Genomic DNA, 27,874 nt, shown 5'->3' with positions numbered 1-27,874 from the left:
CACGGCTGCTCGTCCTCCTCCTTACTATCTACCAGGTGAGGAGTGAATTCTTCCCTGAGAGGAGCCTCCACGCAGTCCCTCCTCTCCCCGTCCTCCTCCTTTTCCCATTATCTCCCTCCCTCCTCAGGTCTCCCTCTCTGATTCCACTTGCTTGAACTGTTTCATTGGGAGCTATCAGCTGCGAGAAGGATCGCATACAGGGAGGACAGCCAACTTCTTAGAACCAGGAGATCCGCATTCCTCTTCTCGTTTGGATACCCCACTTTTTTTTTATTTTTAAGGGCACCCTCTAATTATCCAGGGTAGATATCCCTGCCTTTTACAAGGACATACCTACACTACTTGTCACCTGTTTCTTCTGCTCAGGACATCCATATTCTTTACATTTTACCCTCCTCCTTTTTGGATTCCCCTCCAGGAGCTGTGACCCGGGATATGACCTTTTCTTTTTGACCTTACCTGCAGATCATCGTCTGTTTCTGATGAATGCCCAGTCATTCTGGACACAGGTACGTGCCAGCTTACAGACATTATTGCATCTCTAATTGACAGCGTGTCTTATAATAGAAAGTATGTCTAGGGCTGGGGGGGGGGGAGTAGGAGATCGCACACTTTGTTTTAATTTAGGTCACTGACTTATAAAATTAGTATTGTAGTGCTCTGGACCTAATTAGGTTGCGTTTCCTGGTGCAGAAGCAGAGTCGGTGCTTTTACTGGGTGCACCTTGAGGTACAATCCATGGCTATCTGGTTACATATGGAGACAATGCAAAGAGCTCTCCTCTTACTAAATGGCAGCACTGTAGTCTGACATGAATGTCTGAGACTTTTATTTACAGGGTTATTTTGTGTGCTCGCCCTGGAAACTGTCAGTGCAAATTTTGTTCACTGAGCGCTCCAGTTCCCAAGAGTTTAGGCTGCATAAATATTCCTATAAGCAGCTCTATACATTGACAGCGTTTTCTCCGAGATTCACTGTGATTTTGGCCACGGCACAAGTTATGCCGCTGAAATAACTCCATGCTGCCGCTACATAGCAGCGTAAGAAGACATCGCGGATTTGGTGCAGATTCCACAAAATATATGACCGTTTACTTTACAGTACATGTATATGATGTTTTCAAAACCTCATCCAAACGCAGCTGCAAAAAGTCATTCCATTTTTTTTTGCAGATTTTCTTTGATGATTTCAATGTTGAGTGAATTCTGTCTTAAATTCTCAGCAGAGAACGTATTCTACATGCCAGTTATGGCAGTTTCAAAACTGCTAGAGAAAACGGGATGGAAAAAACAGGTCTAATACATTTAGGTGAACATCTACCCAGACATGAAACATAAAGATAAAAATGTGAAAATATCTTTAGGCACGTCAGCTGAAGAGTTGGGCTCTGTAACTCATCAAGCGGGGTATAAATGATCTCAAGGCTGGAGCTCCGCTCAGCCTCTCGGTGCTGTAACATATACACTGTATCATTATATATATATAATATAGGATATGGGATGTAAAAGTTGCTTCCGAACCACAGAATGATTGCAACTGAAATATCATAATGAGGGTACATTGGACAGGAGTCAATACTCTCATGGCATGAGAGTCATTGCTTGTGCAGGGACCTTTGCCCTGCTGGTGGCATCAGAGCATAGCTGCTGTTTGTGGTAGTCTTTTTTGGAAATGGATAGTTTGCAGGTAATTTTGACAAAATCTCCAAGCCTCTGGGAAAACTTCACTTGCAGAATGCAGGTTGCCATAAACAACGCTTATACTCTGAAAAATGACACCGAGGAAGCACAAGTGAGTCTATCCCTTTGCAAGGTTGTTGCTTTCTGGAATTACTTTTTAAGTAATTTCCTGATGTTTGTTCAGCACGAATGGCTTATTGAGGATAGGTCTCTGAAGATAACCCAGACAGTTGTGGGGCTACATACGTCACGCCTCAGCAATTTCTCAGACAAGTCGTGCAACCAAAAACATTTGCGCAACTTGCGACTGTTTTACGGCTGCTATTATGCGGGAAAAAAATATATACGGTATATACAAGTTGCATGAAATTTGCAATCTCTTGCAACTTAAATTGTGCAGCACTATAGGAAATCAACATGTAATGTTGCCACGGAACACTGCTATCTTGTTGTCGGATGACATGTTGCCGTGCAGCCCTGGCCTTACTATATCGGATACTCTACTACATATTTCTTCTTCCCATCTTTTAGATTGATGCGGAAGGTTATGTGGATGTATACAATAAGTTTGGTATAAATAATGCATTTGTGGATCACCTCATTATAGCAAGTGCAGAGTTACATGTTGGTGGGAATTACAGCCTTATCCATTTTTCAAGATTTTTTTTGTCCCCACAGAGAAAAATATGCATCTGCTCGTAAGACACCAGGTATCTTCAACTTGGCAAAGTATAACGTTTTGTTTATGGATTCACTAGAAGTCTCAGCAAAATTGGCAAATCCCAGCAAAAATAACAAAGTTAAACAATTTCATTAGAGTCCAACAGTGCAGCTTTTATTGTTGTGCTGGGACTTGTAGTCCTAAGTTGTATACAGAGAAAGTTTCACAGTACCACACGATGACATGTATGATGCTCGTTAGTGTAATTAAGCCTTATGGGAATAAAATCCATTCTACCGTCCATACAGAAGCTGTATTCTCTCATTATTCTTGCCATGAATAGACTTGAGGCTCACAGTTTTTACCTTATTACTTGTAGGGCAGTGAGAATCGAGCAGAATACTCGTCATTTAACCAGCATCATCTGCTTGCAGGACGGGATTAGGATTGGCCTTGTAATTGATGGAAGATGAGGGATGTAGATTCCTGTATATTTTGAAACTATCTATGTGCCAAATGTCAGAAGAAACACATAGATCAACTTCTGACAAATCAGCATTGGGAAAACCAAACATTTCTTCCCCAATAGAGCATGTGGGGCAGTGATTGGCGGCAGCTCTGAATCTATTTACATTTTACACATTCAGAGTTGTATTTTTAGTATGTAATTGGATGATGATGCCAGGAACGTTTCCAGGCTGCACAAAAGACTAGGTCGCTGCATACTGTAGATATGTCATGCTGTTCTAACAGCAGGTATGTTGCCGTCACCTGATTGGCACAAACTGAAGTAATTTTTAACTCTCTGGAGTTGCACTTAAATTGTACCCTTCATTTAATTCTCTACCATCTTGCATGTTCTACAGGTTGGTGGAGATTCAGGTCCTGAGACGGCCACCGATTGCTTAAAAAACTGCGAAGAAGCAGTGAGCTTTGCAGGCATCTCTTAGTTCTTGCTGGAGCACCTGCAAGGGGTTGAACATATTTAAAACATATTAAAGGGGTTGCCTACTTTTTTTAAATTTATTTTTTACTCCAATGCATATATGTGATGCTAAAAATTATTTTTGCAATTGGATTTCATTTGCACCTCTGAGCTTTTACAGTCTCTTTTTTTAGTTGCAAACTGTGTGTCAGGTCGTCATAGTGGGCTGACTGATGGATTCTCAGTTTGCTCATTCTGCAACCAGCAATAGAAGGCAAACAGTGCACATTTTTTAATTCAATTAAATTATAAAAATGAATTTTAGCCTCAATTACATGCACCAAAAGTACCACACCAGTCTTTTTTTTCAATTGTAGTGCTGGAGTGGTGCTTCTAATCTAAGGTCCCTGTACCTAGTCTTATACTTACCTGCTGCCGCCTACACCTTCTAACGCCGCCGCTCCTGATGGTCTTCAGCAGTATGTGATCTGCCGGATCGCTCCAGTGTTTGCTGGAGCAAGTCGGAGGCCACTTTTCAACTCAGGTCTACAAGAGCCTGGTTCTGGCTTGCACTGATTTGCACTGAGAGCTTGTGACCATTACTTCTGACTTATGACTAGTCAAAAGAAGTAGGCATAATATGGCGGGACCGGAGCGACGTCGACTGGAGGCTGATGTTTATAGCCTGGGAAGAGGGTAATGCCCATGGAAGTTCCCAGGCTATTAATTTCAGCTCACAACTGAATACTTAGCCTTTCTTGGTTATTAAAATAGGGGACCGCCCCCAAAAAAGGATGTAGGGTCCCACTATAATTAATAACCAGCAAAGGCTAGGCAGACAGCTGCTGGCTGATATTAATAGCCTATGAAGGAGCCAGTGATATTGGTGCCCTCCCAGACTAAAACATCAGCTCTCAGCCGCCCCCCAAAAAGCGCATCCATAAGATACACCAATTCTGGCACTTAGCCTCACTCTTCCCACTTGCCCTGGTGCGGTGGCAAGTGGGGTGAAAGTTTGAGGGGGTTGATGTCACCTTTGTATTGTCAGGTGACATCAAGCCCAAATGTTAGTAATGGAGAAGCATCTATAAGACGCTCCATTACTAAACCCATAGTGATATTGTATAATAAAACACATGCAGAATAATGTCTTTTAATTGAAAGAATGACACAGACTCCTTTTATGAATCTAAATTAAACCATACTAACGTCATCACCCAGTCCCCTGAAGTCAATGACCACTGTAACAGAATTAAAATAAGAACAATATTCCTCACCTGTCCGCCGAGAGGATAATAATCCATTTGTCCTGCATCTAGCTCTGCTACATCTAGATGGCAAATATGTAACAATGATTAGCGGTTTGTGAGTGGAGCGCTAGCAGGAGTCCCAAGAAGGGGAAGATAGGCACCCGAATCTCCGCAGCTCCAGCTAGATACCCCCAGGGCGAAAATTGCTTGCAAGTGAAAAAGGAAAACCGGTCACAGGAGCGCAGGATAGAGGACACAGACACCAGTTTGGGTTGAACCACAACGCGTTTCAATGGCATACGCCGTCTTCTTCAGGTGGATGTTTCACCTGAACGTAACATCCACCTGAAGAAGATGGCTTATGCCGTTGAAACGCGTTGTGGTTCAACCCAAACTGGTGTCTGTGTCCTCTGTCCTGCGCTCCTGTGACCGGTTTTCCTTTTTCACTTGCATACATCTAGATGGCAGGCTGTATTGTTGCATGATGCGATTATACAGCCTGCCATCCAGCATGAGGACACTAAGCTGTGCGGGCTTGCTCAGGTCAGTGCCTTGTGGTGATCTCCTGTCAGCTCATTGAAGTCACCGCGAGTGTGAGAAAGTTCACACGCTCGTGGTGCCATCAGAAAGAGGTTCTGGGAGTTCAGAGCCAATGAACTCAGTTCAACTCACTGACGTCAACCCGAGCTCAGTGGGAAACGTTCTAACGGCGTTTGCGCTAACGTTAGTGAGTTGAACTGAGTTCATTGGCTGTGAACTCCTAGGACCTTTCTGAAGGCACAGCGAGCGTGAGCACTTTCTCACGCTCGCGGTGACATCAGTGAGGTGACAGGAGTTCACCACGAGGCGCTGAGCAAGCATGCACAGCTCAGTGTCTCTTCTGGATGGAAGGTTGTATAGTCACATCATGCAACAATAAAGACTGCTATTTAGATTAAACATAGCTAAAAAAGCCGAGGGACAAATGGATTATTATCTTCTCGGCGGACAGGTGAGGAATAGTGTTGTTTATTATTTTAATTCTGTTACAGGGAACACTGACTTCAGTGGACTGAACGATGACGTGAAAATGGTATAATTTAGGTTCATTAAAGGGCTCTGTGTCATTCTTTCAATTAAAGGGCTTTATTCTGGGTGCGTGTTGTTTTTATACAATATCACTATGGGGTTAGTAATGGGGGCCTCTTACAGACACCTCTCCATTACTAATCTCTGGGCTTGATGTCACCTGACAATACAAAGGTGACACCAACCCCCTCCAACTATCACCCTACTAGCCACCGCACCAGGGCAAGTGGGAATAGCGAGGCTAAGTGCCAGAATTGATGCATCTTATGGATGTGCCTTTTCTTGGGTGGCTGCGAGCTGATGATTTTAGTCTGGGAGGGGGACAATATCCATGGCCCCTTCCTAGGCTATTAATATCAACCCGCAGCTATCTCCCTAGCCTCTGCTGGTTATTAATTATAGGGGGACTCTACGTCATTTTTTGGGGGTCCCACATTTTAATAACCAGAAAAGGCTAAGTATTCAGCTGTGCGCTGATATAAATAGCCTGGGAAGCTCCATGGGTATTACCTTCTTCCCAGGCTATAAACATCTGCTCCCAGCAGTCTGCTTTCCCTCTGCTGGTTAATAAAATGTTGGAGGATCCCACGATATTTACACAAGCAGTGTACTAATTGTATATGTCACTGACATCTTTATATCTATCTATTCTATATGTATATATCTATTCTATGTATTCTATTCTGTTGGGTCACGCTGTGATTTTATTATACACGGCAGATGAATTGGCAACTTTTCAAAGGACATCGGTGTGTGAAAATCGGACAGCACTCGCATGGTCCGAGTGCTGTGCAATTTTCTTCTCCCACCTGTTGATTTGCATTGGAGAGTCTCATCCGAGATACTTGGACAATCGCAGCATGCAGCTATTTTTTTCTCAGTCCAATTTTAGCTGAGAAAAAAAAATTGCAGATGAGCTGACTCATAGCTTAACATTGGTCAAAGTACAATCCGATTTTTCATCAGATTGCACTCATCCGATGAGTATGGTCCCCAAGTACAAGTTACAAAATGATGTTACAGCATATCTTTAATTAAAATCTTACTAATGTTTTGCTAAGCTGTACTTTTGTAGCTGCCCAAAATTGCAGCTTCATTAAAGCGACTCTGTCACACAGAATGACTGTTCAAACACAGTACGGGAGCTTGATGCACCATGGTGGGGTCAAACATTTCAGTGCACCTGCTTGACTACCATTCATCTCCACCCTTCTCTGACTCTATGAAACAAGAGCTGTCAATCAAAGAAGAGGGGGGTGGATATAAAGGGAAGACAAGCTGGTGGGAAGGTGCACTGAAATCTTTAGCCTCCCCACTGTACATCGTGTGGCAGTACTTGGTTTGAAAAGTCATAGTGTGCTGATAGTCCCTTTAGGCCGGAGCCACAATACTATAGAATACGGCCGAGTGCTATGCGATAAAACATTACATAGCACTTGACCCAGTGTCAATCTAAGGGGCAGCTCACATCAGTGTTTTTTTTTTCTCCGGCGTATTCGACGTGCGTGTAAAATTGCAGCAGGCTGTAATTGGCACCGAGACTCGGCCGAGACTAGCCAATGCAAACGTATGGGTACAAGACAAAAATCGCACAGCAGTCGGACCATGCAAGTGCTGTCCGATTTTTACACACCGTTCTCCTTTGAAAAACCGGCAATTCATCTGCCGCGTACAGTAAAATCATGGCGTGACGGGTTAGAATATACTGTAATAGATAGAATATATATAAGCATAGAATTGATAGATAGATATAAAGATGTCCGTAATGATGCAACCATACAGCCTGCCATCCAGCAGAGACACTGAACAGCGTCTGCTACCGCTGCCGACTGTCTCCTATTACCTGTCTGATGGCACCACCAGCGTGAGAAAGTTCTCATGGCCGCGGTGTCGTCAGAAAGGTCCTGGGAGTTCACAGCCAATGAACTCACTTCAACTAACCAATGTCAGCATGAGCGCCGTGGGAAAACTCCCAGGACCTTTCATGCAGCCTTCCATCTAGATGTAGCAGAGCTAGACCTGTCGTGGGACAAATGGATTATCTTCTCTGCGGAAAGATGAGGAATATCGTTGTTTGTTATTTTAACTTTTGCAGGAGGCAATGGCATCTCTGGAATGGGCGATGTCGTAAGTATAGTTTAATTAAGATTTATTAATGGAGACTGTGTACTTCTTTCATTTAAAGGACTCTATTCTGGGTGTCTGGGTTGTTATATAATATGAGCATATAGATGCCTCTCCATTATTAACCTCGGGGCTTGATGTCACCTGACAACCCCCCCAACTATTACCCCACTTGCCACCGCTAGAGGGCAAGTGGGAAGAGCGAGGCTAAGTGCCAGAATTGGCATATCTTATAGATGTGCCTTTTCTGGGGCTGCTGAGAGCTGATGCTTTAGCGTGGGGGGCAGTATCCATGGACCCCTTCCTAGGCTATTAATATTTGCCCGCGGCTGTCTGCCTAGCCCTTGCTGGTTATTATAGGGGGACCCTTCCTCATTTTTTTCTTGGGGGGTCCCCCATTTTAATAGCCAGTAAAGGCTAAGTATACAGCTGTGAGCTGATATTAATAACCTGGGAGGCTGCATGGGTATTACCCCCTTCCCAGTCTATAAACATCAGCCATCGGCTTTCCCTCTTCTGGTTAAGAAAAGTACGTGGGAACCCACGCCATTTTTTTCAGACAAATAATTTGTAATTACATGTACATTAAACTGCACACACTGTACTAACTGTATATGTCACTGACATCTATATATCTATTCTATGTGTATTTACTATGTGTAATCCATTTCTATCCTGTCAGGTCCTGATGTATTTTACTGTACGCGGCTGCTGAATTGCCGGGGAACACTTAAACAACAGAATATAACTCCAAGTAAATCAAACTTCTGTGAAATCAAACTGTCCACTTAGGAAGCAACACTGTTTGACAATTAATTTCACATGCTTTTGTGCAAATAGAATAGACAACAGATGGAAATTATTGGCAATTATCAAGACACACTCAATAAAGGAGTAGTTCTGCAGGTGGGGACCACAGACCACATCTCAGTACCAATGCTTTCTGGCTGATGTTTCGGTCACTTTTGAAGGTTGGTTGTGCTTTCAAACTCATGGTAGTATGAGACGGACTCTACAACCCACACAAGTGGCTCAGGTAGTGCAGCTCATCCAGGATGGCACATCAATGTGAGCTGTGGAAAGAAGGTTTGCTGTGTCTGTCAGCGTAGTGTCCAGAGGCTGTGTCAGGACTCTGAACATTTTTTATTACCTTTTGTGCATTACTGCCCTTTACCAAGATGGCGTCTTTGGTCTCATGTGCACTGTGTCTCCTGCTATAAAACTCCATCCCAGCCTTCAGTCTGTGCTAGAGTATTCTGCCTTGCATCCAGCTCCTGACCTCTGGTGACTCCCTGGCTATATACCTGCTCCTGTGAACATGTGGGGTTATCCTGCTACTCTGCTCTGAGTTCCTGCTGCATACACCAGTTCCAGTAATCCTCCTTCATCTACTACTCGTGTTTACTTCCATCTGCATTTGCTGGACATGTAAGCTGTTGCTGCTCTGCAAGAACCTGAGACGATTACCCAGGCCTCCCTGGTTGAGCTAAGATATTATTTGAACTGCCTTATAATCATATCTATCTGTGTTTTGGACTAAGCAAGGACTTATTTGTGTCAAGTATCCTCAAGAATAATTGTGCTTCATAGACTTTCTGCGTGATTGCATTTTCCTCTGAAGTTTCCTATAGACTGCTAAGCTGCATTTAATATTTACTCCAAGTGTTGTGGACTTGAGTTTCTCTCTGCACCTGTTTGAATCACCGTGTGATAATATAGACTTTACCACTTATAAAACTGTGTCCTGTAGTTGTCTTGTTCCACGCAAAGAGTCTCCTGAGTTATCCCCTATAATTATTACAGGCTGGAGGCGCTACCAGGAGACAGGCCAGTACACCAGGAGACGTGGAGAGGGCCGTAGGAGGGCAACAACCTAGCAGCAAGACCGCAACCTAAGCCATTGTGCAAGGAGGAACAGGAGGAGCACTGCCAGATCCCTGCAAAATGACCTCCAGCAGGCCACAAATGTGCATGTGTCTGCACAAACGGTTAGAAACTGACTCCATGAGGATGGTCTGAGTGCCCGACATCCACAGATGGGGGTTGTTCTCACAGCCCAACACCGTGCAGGACGCTTGGCATTTGCCACAGAACCCCAGGATTGGCAATTATAGATTGACAATAATTTCCATGTGTTGTCTATTCCATTTGCACAGCAGCATGTCAAATTGATTGTCAAACAGTGTTGCTTGTGGACAATTTCACAGAAGTTTGATTTACTTGGAGTTATATTCTGCTGTTTAAGTGTTCCCTTTATCTTTTTGAGCAGTGTATGTATATATATATATATATATATATATATATATATACACACTCACCGGCCACTTTATTAGGCTACGTTCACATTTGCGTTGTGCGCCGCAGCGTCGGCGCCGCAGCGCACAACGCAAACAAAAACGCAGCAAAACGCATGCACAACGCTGCGTTTTGCGCCGCATGCGTCGTTTTTTTCATTGAATTTGGACGCAGCAAAAATGCAACTTGCTGCGTCCTCTGCGCCCCGACGCGGGCGCCGCAGCGACGCATGCGGCGCAAAACGCAAGTGCGCCGCATGTCCATGCGCCCCCATGTTAAATATAGGGGCGCATGACGCATGCGGCGCCGCTGCGGCGCCCGACGCTGCGGCGCTGGCCGCAAATGTGAACGTAGCCTTAGGTACACCTGTCCAACTTCTTGTTAACACTTAATTTCTAATCAGCCAATCACATGGCGGCACCTCAGTGCATTTAGGCATGTAGACATGGTCAAGACAATCTCCTGCAGTTCAAACCGAGCATCAGTATGGGGAAGAAAGGTGATTTGAGTGCCTTTGAACGTGGCATGGTTGTTGGTGCCAGAAGGGCTGGTCTGAGTATTTCAGAAACTGCTGATCTACTGGGATTTTCACGCACAACCATCTCTAGGGTTTACAGAGAATGGTCCGAAAAAGAAAAAAAATCCAGTGAGCGGCAGTTCTGTGGGCGGAAATGCCTTGTTGATGCCAGAGGTCAGAGGAGAATGGGCAGACTGGTTCGAGCTGCTAGAAAGGCAACAGTGACTCAAATCGCCACCCGTTACAACCAAGGTAGGCCTAAGAGCATCTCTGAACGCACAGTGCGTCGAACTTTGAGGCAGATGGGCTACAGCAGCAGAAGACCACACCGGGTAACACTCCTTTCAGCTAAGAACAGGAAACTGAGGCTACAATTTGTACAAGCTCATCGAAATTGGACAGTAGAAGATTGGAAAAACGTTGCTTGGTCTGATGAGTCTCGATTTCTGCTGCGACATTCGGATGGTAGGGTCAGAATTTGGCGTAAACAACATGAAAGCATGGATCCATCCTGCCTTGTATGGAGCATCTTTGGGATGTGCAGCCGACAAATCTGCGGCAACTGTGTGATGCCATCATGTCAATATGGACCAAAATCTCTGAGGAATGCTTCCAGCACCTTGTTAAATCTATGCCACGAAGAATTGAGGCAGTTCTGAAGGCAAAAGGGGGTCCAACCCGTTACTAGCATGGTGTACCTAATAAAGTGGCCGGTGAGTGTATATATATATATATATATATATATATATATATATATATATATATAATCGGTGACCTCTCCATATCTAGCTATTCTATGTGTATACATCTACAAGCTCATGTTAAAATCGCATTGCAATCGGATAGCAATCGCACTGCATTCGGATGTAAATCGATTGCTGGGTGTGAAAAATCGGATTGTACTCACAGAGCACTTGCATTACACTCGTGAGTGAGAATCGGACCGATTTTTTTTTTTTATACGTTTAGTGTGACTCCAGCCTTTGGCCGGGGTCACACTTGCGAGTTCAATGCGAGAAACTCGCATCAAGTCTCGTCACTGCCGCCGGCACTCAGGAACGGAGCATTCAGCTGCATAGAAATACATGCAGCCGCACGCTCCAGTCCCGAGTGCTGGCGGCAGTGCCGGGACTTGATGCGAGAGACTCGTGCAAGTTTTTCGGATTGAACTCGCAAGTGTGACCCTGGCCTTAAAGTGATTATCTTGTTATGACAACTTAATTCTACCAGTGCATGCTTTGGTAGCAGTGATTACTATTAACCAGATGGATAAAGTTTTTAAAAACCTGATCTACTCTATGGATTTTCTGTGAAAAATTTGTACTAAAAATCGTTTCTGCAGTTTGTGAATTTAGCCATGGGGGAGATCCTGTCAATCTTTACTACAAAATCAGCAGTGTGCACCCGTAAAGCGGAGGTGCCCGCACCTTCATGAGACAACCTCTTTAAAGGTATTACCATTTAATAAAAGTATTAACAGCATAGTACTAGGATGACTTTCTGATCAGTCGGTGTCTTAACTCTTGGATTATGAAGTCAGAGGGACAGAGTTCCTGTTCAGTGACAATCCCTGACACCAATTTAGCAAAGAATTTTAACACCGCTCCTTTAAAATGGTTTTACCAGTCATGTCTTCAAATATCATTTTTAGCAAGGTTCAGTGTTGTCGCACATGTGCAAAATATGTGCAATTCTGTTCATCTAAGGTGCCAAAAGTTTAGTTGACTGCAACTTTTGAGTTAATTAATGCAACCATTTCCAAAATGGTAAATTCATTATAATTCCACTATGCGATTTGGTTCACATAATCCTCCCACTTCAGGCATTAAAAACAGCCCTGTTGCCCTAGTTGAAGATCATGTGCTCCGCGGTGTGTTATACCTACCCTGCAGATAATTAGCACGTTCATTCCTCCCGGTTGTAGAATATAATCGTTTTCAGTGTTCTCCTTCCATTTGTATTATTGGTCCTATGAATATTTATCAGATTTACATTTCTGGGTTTTTGTTTTTTTTTGTGTAGCAGACGAGGTACATTCTTGTAAGACGTATGATTTTCTTAATACTTGTTTGAATCGTGATGATCTGACCTCTCTGTTCCTGTGTGGGAATAATGTGGGAAATGTCTTTATTCTGCTAAACTAATAGTTGTCTGAATCTGTATAGAGTGGCATTCTTTATATGGAGGAACCAGAACCAGCAGATTAGATGTTTTATTTCTGTTTGCAGTTCTTAAAGGAAAAGTGCTACTTCATCATGCATCCTGGTTCGTTTCTCTAGATCATTCTTGTGGTAGGCCTCACATTGTCTAGTTTGGGACAGCATGGTAGTGGATGGGTGAACAGAATACAAAATCCGCATGGAGTTTGGGACTTTGTATGTTCTTCCTATGCTTGGTAGATTACCAATATACTACATAATCTATAAAACATAGATCAAAGAGGTGGTGCAGGACTTTATTTTTTTTTTTTTTGGCGCCTGCGCGAGTGACATACACGCTATTCCCATGCAGGTGCCAAGGCTGCGAAAAGTGACACTGCCGCAGTGCCTTATGGGATTTGGGGACAGTGGCCAGAAGTCCCAACTGGCGATTATATTATAGGATGACCTCATTTGTGCAGTAGTGACGATGACTATCGGAAGGGACAGAACTGGAGCAGCAAGGGATCAAATAGGTGAGTATTGCTTATTTTATTATTTTTGTACATTTACTGTCCTTAATCCAATGAAATCCACGGCTTTTCTGCAAGATAAAGAGGGCATACTGTGGATCACAACATTTGCAGCATTGTTATATTGGTGTTGATTTATTTTATTTTTCTGATTTATGTGGTTGACCTGTATATTTTTAGGGATTTTCTGTGCAGATTCTGCACTATGAGTCTTCAGCAATTCTGCACCATGTTAATGCAGCTTAAGTCATTCATACTAAGGCTAAACAGGTTTTTGTGTATTTGATGCATTTTTTTTACAATACAAAGTAGTGCACCTTTTTACCACAAAATACTAGAAAAGATTTATTACCTAAAAGAATGGCAATATATTCTGTATTAACAATGTCTTTCAGTACCACTTTTACTCGCATTCAACTCACAATGACCTTCCATGTTGCCAAGGAACCACTCGTGTATCTGGAGATGTTAACCTCATTGTTTAAGTGTCAGTGTAAAGGCCTTAATATCCATTATAATAATGTTGTCTGAACCTGCCAATATCAACGGGTTCAGCCGACTCTGATGTGTATTGGAGGGGTCCGGCTGACTTCTGGTCGGAGAAGATGTTGATCAAGCACGTGTGATTTCAGACTGCCGACTTGATTTGTTCTCCGGGCTATAAGACTCCTGCTACATATCAGTCGGCAGCTTTCTCTTAGAGAACGCAGGAGCGTTCGGCTCTACGACAGAGTCAGCCAAGATGGCTTTCTGGCCAAGCAATTGTTCGTTGGTTGTTCCTGCTGCTTATCATATAGTTTAAATATCTGCAAACACTGTAAAACACAGAAACCAGAGCTGGTCCAGGAGAGGGTGAATAAATGTTTTTCTATATTTTTTTCCGCAAGTATCCAGTCACATGGGGACCACTTTCTTTTTATAAACAGTAAACCAATTGACCATTGGATATAATCCCATACGTGTGCAAAAAATGCAAAGCGAATGATATGACAAGTGCACATTTCAAGGTTTCTTCAAAAGTAGAAGGCTCCCTAACCAATGCACTTATCCAGTGGGCCAGTGAAGAAACTTACAAATAATAGTAAATAGACTTATGCTGTTGTGTGTCTGCATAGGAGTAATAAAGGGGTTGCACAGTAGTCAGTTCAAAACAGGTAGTGCAGCTCCAAAAACCCGAGATCGGCCACTAGACAGTGTACAGAGCTGTACACTGTGTAAATTTGTGCCTCAGGAGCAGTACAGAGCTGATGGGTAGATGTGCCTGGTCTGAGCTCTTCAGTGATCTGAAGTCGTGGAAAACCCCTTTAAATTTGACTTGCGGAATCTATTTACAGTCTGGGATATTTTAGTTTCAATAATTTTTATTTTCAATGACATAGCGATTGAACAACAGATTCCCTTGCAAGGGAGTTCAGTAAGCTTTAAACTAGAACAAAGAGGCAAAACCGTACATACATTAACTCAATTTCAAAGGTACAAATAAAACAAGACAAAGACACGGGGGGACAAAATGGAGGGAAAATGGGGAGGGAAATGAGATTCTGCTTTATTACTTCGCGGTAAGCTGTAGTATATTTACCAGACAAGATTATACTTTGTTCCGTTTTATAAATTCCGCCTCCCACCTCCCCGCTCTCCACCCAACACCAGTTCAACCCCAGTGACATCAAAATCTCCCACATGGCAGCGGAGACTCAAATAGATATAGTCAAGGTTTGTTCAAGATTCAAGTTCGTGTTAAGATCCATCCACGGTTTCCAAATTTGGTAGAAGGCCTCCCACCCATCTTCCCTAGTCGCATGTATACGTTCATATAAGAGGATTGAATTCATTTTATCTCTAACTGTTTGGACCGAGAGAAATGGCGTCCTCCAGTTGGTAGCTATATGCAATTTAGCGGCGCAGTCTGGGATATTTTAGAGAATAAATCCCTTGCAAAAGAAAATGACTGAAATATGCAGATATTTTCCAAAAAGCACAACCTGACCCTCGACATTAGATGTCTCTCGTAACAAAACTGCAGCCCTGAAAACATGTTCTTAAAGGGATTGTCCAGTAAAGCCAAGCTTCATCTACCCAAAGGATAGGTGTTAGTTTGCTGACCTGTGTGGATCTGACTTCCCGACCGTCAATTTATTCTCCGATTGGGCTGCTGAAAAAAGCCGATGGTAGCATATATATATAAACAACTAAACATCTGGTTGCCAATCAGCTGACTCTAAAGTAGACTGTGGCCGTCTAAGAAAAGACAGAGAGGGGGTATGTAATGTATTTTCAGATCGCAACTCCATGATTTTGTTTCATGGAAGAATATTCAACTCTTTTAATAAATTCCTCAAAAGCCCTAGCGATAATCCTACTCCTTCATTACACCTCTTTGTCACTCCGCTAAGGCTCTATTAAGATTTTTCAGGAATTTGGGAACAATAAGCCCTTGTTCCGCCCATTGTATTATTACTTTTATCTTTCTAGGACGCGAAGCACAATGGTTTCAAGAGCGCTCTTGAATAAGGGTTTTTTTTTTCAGTAAAATACATTGACAGATTTTCATGGGGATGCCTGGCATAATGAACAGGAGTAAAATAAATCAGTCTTGGCCTTGCTGGTAAAGGTGACTGAAAAATGCACAGTATATCTGGGTGATACGTACTAATGATGAGGAACGTGTCAGAATCAAGTTGTATGTTCAATAATGAAGCAGGTGGGGAATCTCGACCAGGAGAGACAAACATTCTGAAATGAAATGTCACCTGGATGTATTGCTAATAAAGATGAAACTTAGAAGATGTGTCGGAACGAGCAATTAAACTTTGGGGTTGTCTTATAAATGTATGATCACTGGGACCACTGTCAGACATAGACAGAAAAGGGCCCCTGTGCAGGAACAATATAAGGGCCCCTTGCAGTCCTATAGTTCTGTCTTTGATAGACCCAGCTGTGGAGGTGGTAATCGGCCCCCTTACCTCTTGTACCCCTGTGCTGTTTCACAGTTTCCCTAATGTCTGCCTTTGACTGGGACCATTAACAATCACGAGAACAAAAGTCTCAAGTGGGTGATCCTTTTAAACTTACCCTTTTCCATAGGTTCATTTATCTGTAAGGAAAAGGAACATTAAGCATTACTCTCCCTCCCCAGGTACAGCACTGTGTCTCCGGTGATGCCCCAGTCTTTGTTTGGCTGCAGTGGTGATGACATGTCGCCATCGCTGAAGCCAGTGACTGAGCTAGGCAGCTCTGGCAGTGTTGTAGTTTCTATATGTAACTGAGCCCATGGGAAAAGTTTGTTTAAAGGGGACAACTTCTTTCACTTCTCTTTTGTGTGAATAGAACAGTACTGTGCATATGTGATCACTGCTCCATTCCCTGCCTGTGGGAGTGGTGGTCGCACATGCTTACTACTATTCCATTGATTTTAAGGGCACTGTACTTGGAATTGGTAAAGGTTTCAAAATCGTAATCAAATATATATAATTGATTCTGTGGATGGGTGATAAATGTTTATGGTACAACTTTTTCAATTTCTTGACCTACTTAACTACCAGGACCATAGTCTGCCATGGAACCATAGAAAATTAAAAATGGAAGTTTTTCTTTGAGAGTTTATAATAAAATTTTTTTCAGTCTAATATGTACATTTATGGTTCTCATGTTTGATAAGCAGCACCATAAATAAGTTTTGGCTGTTGTCTAGCAAGTCAATATTTAGGTAGCAAACCCCTCCTTGGTCTGTCTGATCTTGTCACTCAGTTCTCCTTGATGTGGATAATGCCAGAGAAGGGAGAAAAATGGTCCCCTCTCCCTGCTGAGTGAAAACTGTGTTGGTGGGTAGAATCTGTCAGAAAAGTTTGTCATCATTGTATAGACTTTCCTCCAAAAGGATGAGGGAGACCTATATAAATTAGTGCATGGGACAAGTGAAGGCGCAACAAAGACTTTTGATAAATCTGAGGGATTGGCCTAATTACTTGTTATAGGTAATGTTTACATTTCTCTATGCCACTAGTTATTAGATTGCTTAATGTGACTGGTAAGTGATTCCCCCAGCCACTTCACAAATATAGATGCCAAGGGTGTAGCTGTAGGTGGTGGAAAGGAAGCTGTTACACCCAAGCCGTTGTGATTGAGGTGGGTGTAAGGCCTCTCTAACCCATGAGAAGACATCAGTATTATAAATGGTGTATGGTACATGAGGGGGTCATATTGCAGCTTTGGCATTTAGGCCCAAGAACTTTAAGTTATGAGTTCCAAGGATTCTGTACTTGCAATGGCATATAATTATTTTACTAAATTCTGCCATCTTTTCAACATACGGTATTCTTTAATTGCTTAGGGCAGCTTATTTGGGGCTTTGTGTCATTTCCTTCAGTGTAGCCTTTTGAGGGCTTACCGTATTATGTTTGCAGGTGATTTAGTTTTTTATAATGTTACCATTTAAATTGAATTGAAAAACTTTTCTTAATATTTTCATGAGAAGACAGAAAAAAAAAACAGCAGTAGTTTTGGACCAAAGTGTTAGAATGAGTATATCATGAAGACCTGATGTCTGTAGTGGGACCTCTGCTCACAGCCCACCACAAATTGGCTTGACGGGCCTTTTCCAGAGAACACTAGGATTGTCGGGTCCAGTGTCGGCGCCTTTTTCTCTTCACAGATGGGAGCAGAATCACGGGAGCACATGTGACAGATGTGAAAAGAGTTTGGAGACCGTGATGACCATAATGCTGCTGGAAGCATCATCCAGCATGGCTGGTTTGGTCGTGACTCAGTCATGGTCTGGGGAGGTGTATTCTTGGAAGGTTGCTCAAACCTCCATGTCATAGCCAATGTTGCCCTGACTAGTGGTCAGTACCTCTGAGGCAGTATGTATCGGTGCATTTGATGCTGCTACAAGCGCCAAAGACTGTCCAGTAGCCACTTATGCTCTGACCAGATTTAGAAGGAGATTATCCAGGACAACATCCATCTTCTCCTCAGTTGTGCATAAAGGCACATGAGGGCCAAACACGCTCCCGAGTCACATTATAAGTTGTGTTGGATCCATTTGTGATGTAATTTTTTTACTTTGATTTTCACATGGAATCTGGTCCTCAGTTGATGACTTACATTTACCGTTGATTTATCAAGACCCGATGTGTGATTTACATGTTCTCAACCTTTTTTGAGCAGTGTAGAATTTTTTTTATGCTCAATTAACACCGGATTGTAAACTCCTTTTATGTTGCATTTTAACAATATTTTGTGGTAATTATTCTTGTGAAGTAGCCAGACAGGATTTTAAAGAAAGTAATCTTTAACCAAACTGGAAAGTTAAAGTATCACTACATGACCCCCTTCCCAGCAGCATACGTTGACTGTTACAATTTATTACCGAAAATGAAGGTTTGTAGAACAGATCTTGTAGGTAGGTTGCTCAGAATGGCCTATAAAAGAGGGGGCAGTGAAAGATTTGGAAATGGCATTAAAGCTTTATATATGTGCCAGAGGCTGCCTGGAGGTGTAGAAGATATGTGTCCTCTCACACCTCATTGTGTGCCGGCTGATTGATACACTGGGGTACAGTGACATAGATACTAACTGGTAATTGTCGTTAAAGCAATTAGGTGGGGGATCGATCCCAGGTCTTCACGTGCAGGTGACACTGTTAATGCCTGAGGCACTTGTTATGCAAAATACGTTTATTAATCTATTTCACAGTTATAGATTTACCATGTAACGTCCTACAGCTAGTATTTATCTTGTTACAAAAATGGTGAAGAAATGTGGACCCTATTAGTTAAAAGGAATTTTTCACCTGAAAAAACCCTATTAACCCCTTTATCTCCTTGGGTTTTTACATTTTTGTTTTTACTCCCCTTCTTCCCAAAGCCATAACCTTTTTATTTTTTACATCAATATGTCCATGTGAGGACTGTTTTTTGTGGAACGAGTTGTACTTTTGAACGACACCATTGGGTTTACCATATCGTGTACTTGAAAACGGGAAAAGATTTCAAAGTGCTGTGAAATTGCAAAAAAAAGTGCAATTCCAGAATTGTTTTTTTTTTTTTTTTTCTATGTTCACTAAATGCTAAAATTGACCTGCCATTATGATGCTCCAGGTCATTACGAGTTCTTAGATGCCAAACATGTATAGGTTCTCTTTTATTTAATTGGTGACCTGTAGCGTTTCCTATTTTCGTGATCTGGGGCTGGGTGCGGGCTTAATTTTTGCTCTTGATGTTTTTATTGATACCATTTTGCTGTACACACGATCTTTTGATCGCCCATTATTGCTTTTTAATGCAATGAGGCGTTCAGCTGCATAGAAATACTTGCAGCCACGTGCTCTGGTCCCGAGTGTCGGCGGCAGTGCCGGGTATTGAGACTAGAGACTCCCGCGAGTTTCTTGCATTGCTCTTGCAAGTGTGACCCCGGCCTTAAAGTGTAACTTCAAGGCCAAGGCATGTGTCCATTATACTTGCAACCATTGATCAAGCTAAACTTCATGCAGGCTACGTGTAAGGTTGAGTCCTTTGATATACTTTTTCATTCACATGCTTTCATTTCCCCATCGTGTTTTATCAGTGTGAGGTATGTAGAGGACAATTATAGATTAGTGTCACGCTCCTCCATCTAGCATATTGCCCCCATAAGTGTAGCGCTCTATGGTGATTGATGGTAAAAGCCAGGGCTTTTATGACAACTGTTCTACCCCAAGGTTTCTATATCAATGTGAAAACAGAATGTTTTCCACGGAAAACATTAAGATCACGACACTCGCCGTAGCCGATTGTGCAGGTTACCCCTGGGAATAATTTAAAGGCTAAAAGCATGACACTTCCAATATTTCAAGCTGAAAGAAAATTGTTTATATATTCCAGTGTCAAAGAGGTTTTAATGAGGACGTTACCAGGACATGTGACCAGATTCTGAGCATAGCTTTACGCTGAGACCACAAGGAATCAGCTTGACTGTACAATAAATGCTTTGGCGTTTAAAGTTTAATGTATTGTCCTATATTAAACTCTGGGAGAGGCACTTACTTACCTCAACACAATTCTGCTCTTATATATTGACCGCTGTCATTAGACCTGACGCAGCCAGTGCTCTTCCCCGTACTATTAAGCTTGGTATTCAGCATTTGAGTTACATTTTTAATGAAAACATATTGGCAGATGCTTTGTGATTGACAGGGCATTTAGTCTCCCATTGTAATGTTAGATAGAGGATCGCAAGCATTGGAATTGGCCGTGCTGAGTTTTCACTTATACAGAAGCTTCAGTGACCAGCGGTAGCTACAATCGAAGAAAAATGAATAATGCAGTCACCTCTAAGGGTATATGTACACGTTCAGAAAAAAATTCTGCATCTCTTGGCAGGAAAAATGCAGCTGCAAAACTCACGTTTTTGCCTGCGTTTTTGACTGATTTGAGTGAAGTCAGTAGTGAAAAACGCAGGGCAAAAACACCGAGATTTGACATGCTGCAGATTATTTTCTGCAACAAATCTACAAGTCATAAATAAGCAACGTTTGCATGACACGTCAGGTTTCTCTTTCATTTGCTGTTATCAGAATTGCTTCTGGTATACAAGGAAAAAATGCACCAAATCTGCAGTGTGTGCACACAGCCTAATACAGTCTATTGCAAAAGTTTAGGTATCCCTAGTCAAGTTCAATGTTTTACCGATATGAATAGAATTTGACCCAACGTCTGCAATGAGTTAACATAAATAGGAAAATTGTCTGCTAATTGTAAAACATAATTTCCAGTGCACCTAATTAACTTGGTAGGTCATAATTCTTAGATTGGAGTGGATCACACGACTAGGATTGTCAAAGATCGCCAAAACTGAAGACTTGTGTCCACTATTTTCACGTGGTTCTCTCCAAGCCAAAAGAGCTTGACCAGGAGAACTTGCATATAGTGGCTAGTTGCACATGTGTCTTGTGGATAGGAGAGTGTGGGGGAAACAACTCCCAAGTTTTGATGTCCTGGGGATACATTGCTAACAATGATGACTTATCTGGTAGAAAATTTATGTAGCTGACTGCTGGGGCACCCACCCATTCCAAGAAAGGGCTCTGAAGACCACTGTGTGAATGGAACAGAGGCAGAACTTGCTTATTTAACAAATACTAACTGAAATGTTTCACAAATCCATTGATCTTGCAACAGTTTCTCCACATCTCTTCTGAATTCTATACAAAATTGAACATTTTGCAACCCGACTATTCCTACTTATTGTTTGCACCATTTACTGAAATCAATGGTCGCCCAAGGTAGATTCAGAACTCAGAAGCATCCTATCCTTGGGGAGCACTAATTATTATAGGCTTTAGGAGCTAATTTGGTTTTCAATGGCCGGCAAATGAGAACTCCCATATATATCAGTAGAAGAAAAAAGTTAGCCGCCAGCAACAGATTTCTAGGAGCATTAGAAACTAGACTCTTGCGATTTCTCCAGCCCTTTCCTAAGTTCTTGTTTATCCACTTGCTTAAATTATTTATTTATAGAAGTGATATCGCAGCATGCTTTAGAACATGTTGGACGTAGCTTTGTGCTGTGATATGCGGCCATACAGGGAGAGACATCACTGGTACAATGTTGCACTGCCAATTGTAAGATGGGCAAACGCAGCAGGTTTGCATCCCAAGATGATCAATGGTGGGTGAAGCTGGGTAGTTGAAGTGTTTACTAGTGGGAAGCGTTCTAAATCTGCTTCTACAAGCAGTATTTAAAATTTGTCACACTAAAATCTGGTCTAGATTTAAGGTGGTCTTAACTCCTTGGTGGTGTGCACTGTACATATATAGGAGATATGTGCCATCACTGTATGGCGCAGGCTCAGGAGCTGAGTCCGGTCATTGCAACACAAGTGTCAGCTACAAAGTACAGCGCCCGAGAAAAACTGCTGCAAATAGAGCTTGCTCTGATTGCATCAGTATAACCTCATAGATGCCATTAGCGAAATCTAAACATTTTTAAAAAAGTCTAAAAACATTTATCCCCCAAAATATCAAAATTACATAGTCACTGTTTTTTTTTCTTTTTTACAACCCCATCTTCTTTGTATGATAAAATTATGTAATTGAAATCTAGAACTTGTCCTGCTGAAAACAAGCCCTTATCTGGCTATGGCAATGAAAAAATAATATAAGTATTGCAAGAAGGGGAGGTTAGAACGAAAGTTCAAAATAGGAAAATTACTGTACTTAGTCCTCAAGGGGTTTAAGTGATTACCATATATACTCCAGTATAAGCCAAGTTTTTTAAGTACTTTTTTTTGTGCTGAAAACGCCCCCTCTCGGCTTATACTCAAGTCATTGTCCCAGAAGACATGTCTCTTATAGCGCACACAGTGTCAGCCGCCGCCACCGCAGTTGCCAGGCTATCATGGGTGCACCCATAAGCGTGGAGTGAATATTCATTACATTGATGAGTGGGACACATGAGCACCTGGCTGCTGGAGCTGTGGGCATCGGAAAAAGATGCAGCGAGGACGCGCAGGGAAGGTAAGTAGGATTTGTTTATGCTTTTCTCATGGGGGCCATGCATACAAGGATAAGGATGAGGAATCATGCATACAAGAAAAGGGAAGAGGAACCATGCATACAGGGATAGGGATGAGGAGCCATGCATACTAGAATACAGGATTGTTCAGCTGTTTATGGAGGAATCTAAGGAGATAGTCGTAGGACAGCTATCAAATGTTCATGGGGGGCTAAGTCCCTCACTATGGCAATCAATGGAAGTCCCAGGATTCTGAGCCACGCTAACAATTATCACCTAGCTAGTAGATATGTCACGTGGTGGCTATCACGGTGTGACTCGACCCAACAGATGGTCTGCCAGCTAACAGCACAATACACATACAACGGGGATGATATAGATGAGAGGAAGGCCCTACCCGTAGGGAATGGGGAAGGGTCACCACCTGAACTCAAACCTGAGCCTGACCCTGCACTCCCCTAACTAACATTAACCCCCGATAGGCCAAAAGGAAAAAAGGTTTAACTCCATGGAACCAGATCTGCCTCAAATCCAAAAAATGGATTGTGACAAGAAAGCTCATTTATTATTAATGTAGGCTGGATCATCTCTTTAAAATATTATTCCCAGTATGCTGTAGATAGCTTCTCGCTGTAATCAGCTACCGTATCTACTGCATTCCCAAGAGCGTTGGTGTGCATATTCGACCATGGCTGTGTTAGAACTTGGCTCTTTAGATGTCCATTCTCAGATCGTGTGGTACCCAAGACCAGGTTCCTTATCAGACACCAGACAAAAAAAAAATCAGATCCTAATATACTCTTTTTTTGGTTAGTGTTGTCCAGCTTCTTGACTTCCCGGGAAGCACCACACAAAACCTGCTAACCATCACTGGTGTCAGGGCTTGTGTACCAGGTCAGGCCACTGCAGAGCATTTGCTAACACTGCCCCTTCCCTGCTCTTCCCAGACTATGATGCAGTAATTGATGCAAAAGGAGCCCCGACCAAGTATTGAGTGCATTAACTGAGCATACATTTCAGTAGGCCAACATTTCAGATTTTACAATCATTTTTCAAGTTGGTGTTATCAAGTATTCTAATTTACTGAGATAATGACTTTTGGGGTTTCATTGGCTGTAAGCCATAATCACCAACATTAACAGAAATAATAAACACGTGAAATAGATCACTCTGTGTGTAATATCTCTATATAATATAGGAGTTTCACTTTTTGTATTGAAGAACTGAAATAAATTAACTTTTTGACGATATTCTAATTTTGTGAGAAGCACCTGTACCATCGAGAAATACAAAAATATTCGCTATGTTGCCATTAATGGTCCAATCTTTTTATGTTATTTGGATAAACTTCAGTGGCTTTCATGTTGCCCTTTCCATCTTCAATGACGTGAGCATCAAACATTTGAATATCAATTAACAAAATCATATTCGTAATCGCCAAGCTGACATTTTCTTGGGCTACTTAATAAGCTTGCCCTATTCTGTTTATAAATATGCACAGTATATCCTGCTGGTAATATATATCAGATGGTTTCATTACAAGAGGGGTGGTGCATGCCACATTTCCTCATCAGGGTGAATGTTATCCCCATACGCTTAACATTGTCCATTGCAGTAGTTTCCAGATTACTGTGAACAGTTTGTGAAATGGCTTATTTCCCTGTAGACCGACCTGTCGCCTTCAATAATATTGGATGTTTTTCATTGTTCATCTCATTTAGAGTGTGTATCAGTTCTGTCATTCCGCTGCGTTACAATGTAACATAGAAAATGCAATGTTTTCTTTTTCTGTGAATTCATCAAGGACACATTATAGGGGATTGTGCATTTGTAATGATAGGTGGCATTTCACTTTCATATCACTGTTATTAGTATGTGATCCGATTGTTTGTATGGTGTTGTGTTTTGGTGTTTGTATTGTGTTGTGTGAGAATCATAACTTTTCCGTTTTTTCTCACTTGTCATATTTTATAATTTTGTCTACATTTTTAGTTTTATCTTTTAGGATACCTGAACCTGAAATAGCTTATAAAACCTAGGAAGACAGCCGGATGCCCTTAGCTATCATGAGAACACATTGGCACCCTGCTATCTTGTTTTGTGTGTGTAGTTACTTACGGGTCCCATCTGTATCAGTCAGCGACCACTCACGCTGCATGGAGTGGGTTTAGCTCCTGAGCCAGCTGCATAAAGTAAATGCATACATCCACCAAAATCTTTGACAGATTAATCTAAGGAGTTAAGCCAGATGACCACAGTGTATGGAGCCAGAATACTACAGCTCCATACAGTGTAGTGTCGTTCTTGAGTGTTGCAGAACAAATCCTGTTCACTTTAATAGGAGTTAGGTTTTAAAACCCCTTTAGTGCAGCGGGGTTCGCACAGTGCGTTAGAGAGGCAGTGACCCAAGAGAGTTCAACATAAAACGGCTTTATTTCCAAAAACTCACAAAGTAAGGTAAACATTGTCCTGTGGATCACAGCCGAGTCATCCAAGCAGTCCATATCAAAAGCCGTTGCCATGGGTGACCGCCGTATCCCTCGTTTGTGCGTCTGAAGCTTTGTTTTCCTTGGCTCTGTATTAACCTCACACAGGCCTGTATCGCATAGAGCCTTCTGCTCTGCAGCTTGCAAACAAAACACTCACACACCCAAACCTCAATTCAAAGTTTAAATGTGAACCGTGGACATGGGCTACTCCCAAAACCCGGAGTGGAGGGAGAGATTCGCCCCACTAACAAACCAGCAAATCTTTCCTAAAATAAAAGCCCATGTCAGGTTCTCCTAAAATCTGACTTGGTCGGTTTGAACAAACCCATACTCTCTTTTATTCCCCATTGGAACCACACACAGCGGGTTTAGTATACCTCTATGTGCATCCTAGAGGATACATAACGGTCCTCGCATGTGACTACCCTCACTGCCTCACACCCCTCATTCCACTTCTGGGAGTTGTAGTTCCATACAGTTGGTGAGCCACATTTCATGTTCCTCTAATCTGCATACAGTATGTGAGGTCTATACTGCTGTTTCCCACTGAAGCTATTGACTGCTGTAAGAGGAGAACTGTAACCATATCTCAGTTCCTATTGGCAATATTTCCTCTTCTCGTCTCTTTTGCAGCCAGCTCTTTTTATTAGGATCCCTCTTTTAGGACAGGGTTCATTCTGTGGCTTCTCTTTGAAGGTTATTGAGCTTTTTTTTTCCTTTATTAACCGGTGAAAGAGGCTTTGAATTATTGCTTCAAGGTGCATTAAACCGCTCCAAAAGTGGAAAGTCTTACCATCATTTATAATGTGTGCCGTGAGATCAATTCAATCCGGCAGTATCGCTCCTGCCCTGTACAATTGATGGAGCCACAAGTGTTTCTGTACTGCGGACGATGAGCATATCATGTCTTTCTGTTGGATAGATTCTTGTTTTATGACTTGCTCTTTTGTCTGGTGCTGCTGGAGGTGAATGTATTTTATGGTGTTTTCTTTAAATAAATACAGTCATTTAGAAGTAAAACCTTTTAAGAGGCGACTCAGCCTTTTTCAAGATTAAGTGGCTGGTAATGTAGAGTTTTCTTTTGCTATATTTTTAAGAATATTTTTATATTGCATCATCGTATTACCCAGCAATGAACATTTTTTTTGCTATGTACGAGGAAACCACAGAAAGAACGTATAAAAAATGCAGATGTAGCCCCCAGGTCTGAATCAAACCTAGGATCACAGCAGTGCAAGGTTACATAGGTATGAAATTTAGTAAATAAATAACACAACTGCAGTTATTTTTCACATTGACCCCCTATTATTCAATAGGGTCTATTGGGCGGCATTGGCCTCAGTGGCTGCCGTTTGTAATTTTGGGTCTTGAAGGGACGCAGATCTGAACCTAGTTTAAGATGTATGTCATGTCAGAATCATTTGCTAAAAATCGCTGGCAAGCAAAACCAATGTAAAGGATGTATACTTACATCTCCTGTGTGTCCCATGTACTACTTTAGGCCTTTCTGCGTAACGAAGACTGAATTCAGACATCTGTGAAAAATGAAAAATGGTCCGTGTATGAATCGTGATGTCAGGACTGGTGTCCGGTCTGCTGAGGCTATTGAGTTTGGGTCGGAAGACCCACGGCCAGTCTATACATCACATTCTGTGTACGGCTGTGTTTCATGGGTGTCTGAATTCAGCCCAAGGTCTGCACAGACTAACTAAATTACGCAGTATTGCATAAATATTCCTCCATACTATGGCATCTCACGGGACATGACACAATAAATAAAAAAAAAAAGGAAGAAATTCTTTATTTATTGCAGCTGTATAATATAAATGTAATAGTCAATAACTGATAATAATAAACACCCATTAGTCATTTATATTATTTTCTCATTTCTATATCTTTTCTGCCTGACAAGGAATGAACCATCTATTTTACATACGACAATGGCAATGATGTGCGTAGCTATAAGCGTGTTATCGCTGCAGGCGTCCTCATGTGTAAATGAAGTAATTAATGCCCCCACAGTGACAAACCGAAGATAAACCGTCTATGATCTATATCATCAAGATCTTCATTTTAATTCCTTGTTAACGAGATGAAGGAACAGCTCATATTGGGTTAATTAAAAAAAAATGTAAATGCATTTCATTATACTCACTGGGAGTAAAATCAAGTAATAATTGTAAAGTATTATTTGCATACTTTAATAAAAATGGGTTTTAGGAACAGACTTCAAAGTGTCAAAAATGTGGATTAAGAGAACGGGAAAAGGTTGCAGTAAAGCCGTGGCGTGTTGCCCCTATTTCTAATTGTTAGATAATTGTTAGATCCCTTCAATTTCTTTTAAGTTGTCACAGCCCCACAACTGTTTCATCATATGGATGATAGGAATCTGTCCACTGTAAGGGATCGATAGACAAACATTCACACATCCATTTTTATATGAGTGTAAAATGGACTGTTTCTCTCCTGTGTCAACCGTTTTGCTTCTGTTTTTAAAATTTGAAGCAGGTAGACTGTCAGAATGGTTTTAGTCATTGAGTCTTAGCTGCGGTTCAGTTAAAAACAGATGAAACATGGACAGAACACTGAAATATAAATTACACCTTATACTTTTCATATGTTTTTAACAGATCCCCATAGAAATTAATGGCCAAGTCTGATTGGGAAAAACAGATAAGAATAGGACATGTTCCAAGCCATGCA

The 27,874-nt window shown here is 41.9% G+C and overlaps 1 protein-coding gene across 6 annotated transcripts in view; it reads left to right on the top strand.

Moving 5' to 3' along the window:
• SHANK2 (SH3 and multiple ankyrin repeat domains 2) overlaps positions 1 to 27,874 on the top strand; it is a 672,686-nt gene that overhangs the window by 15,852 nt on the left and 628,960 nt on the right. For 5 of the 6 annotated variants that reach the window (XM_077286975.1, XM_077286974.1, XM_077286973.1 and 2 more), the window contains exon 2: positions 419 to 509. The gene's annotated coding sequence lies outside the window, so the exon portion shown is untranslated. Of the gene's footprint in view, positions 1 to 163; positions 510 to 27,874 lie in introns of those variants that run through there. The other variant, XM_077286980.1, reaches the window with a different exon arrangement.

This window comes from Ranitomeya variabilis, chromosome 2 (genome assembly GCF_051348905.1).
Source record: "Ranitomeya variabilis isolate aRanVar5 chromosome 2, aRanVar5.hap1, whole genome shotgun sequence".
Classification (NCBI taxonomy): domain Eukaryota; kingdom Metazoa; phylum Chordata; class Amphibia; order Anura; family Dendrobatidae; genus Ranitomeya; species Ranitomeya variabilis.
Note: the sequence above shows the minus strand (reverse complement) of the source record. Positions and strands in the feature narration are given on the sequence as shown.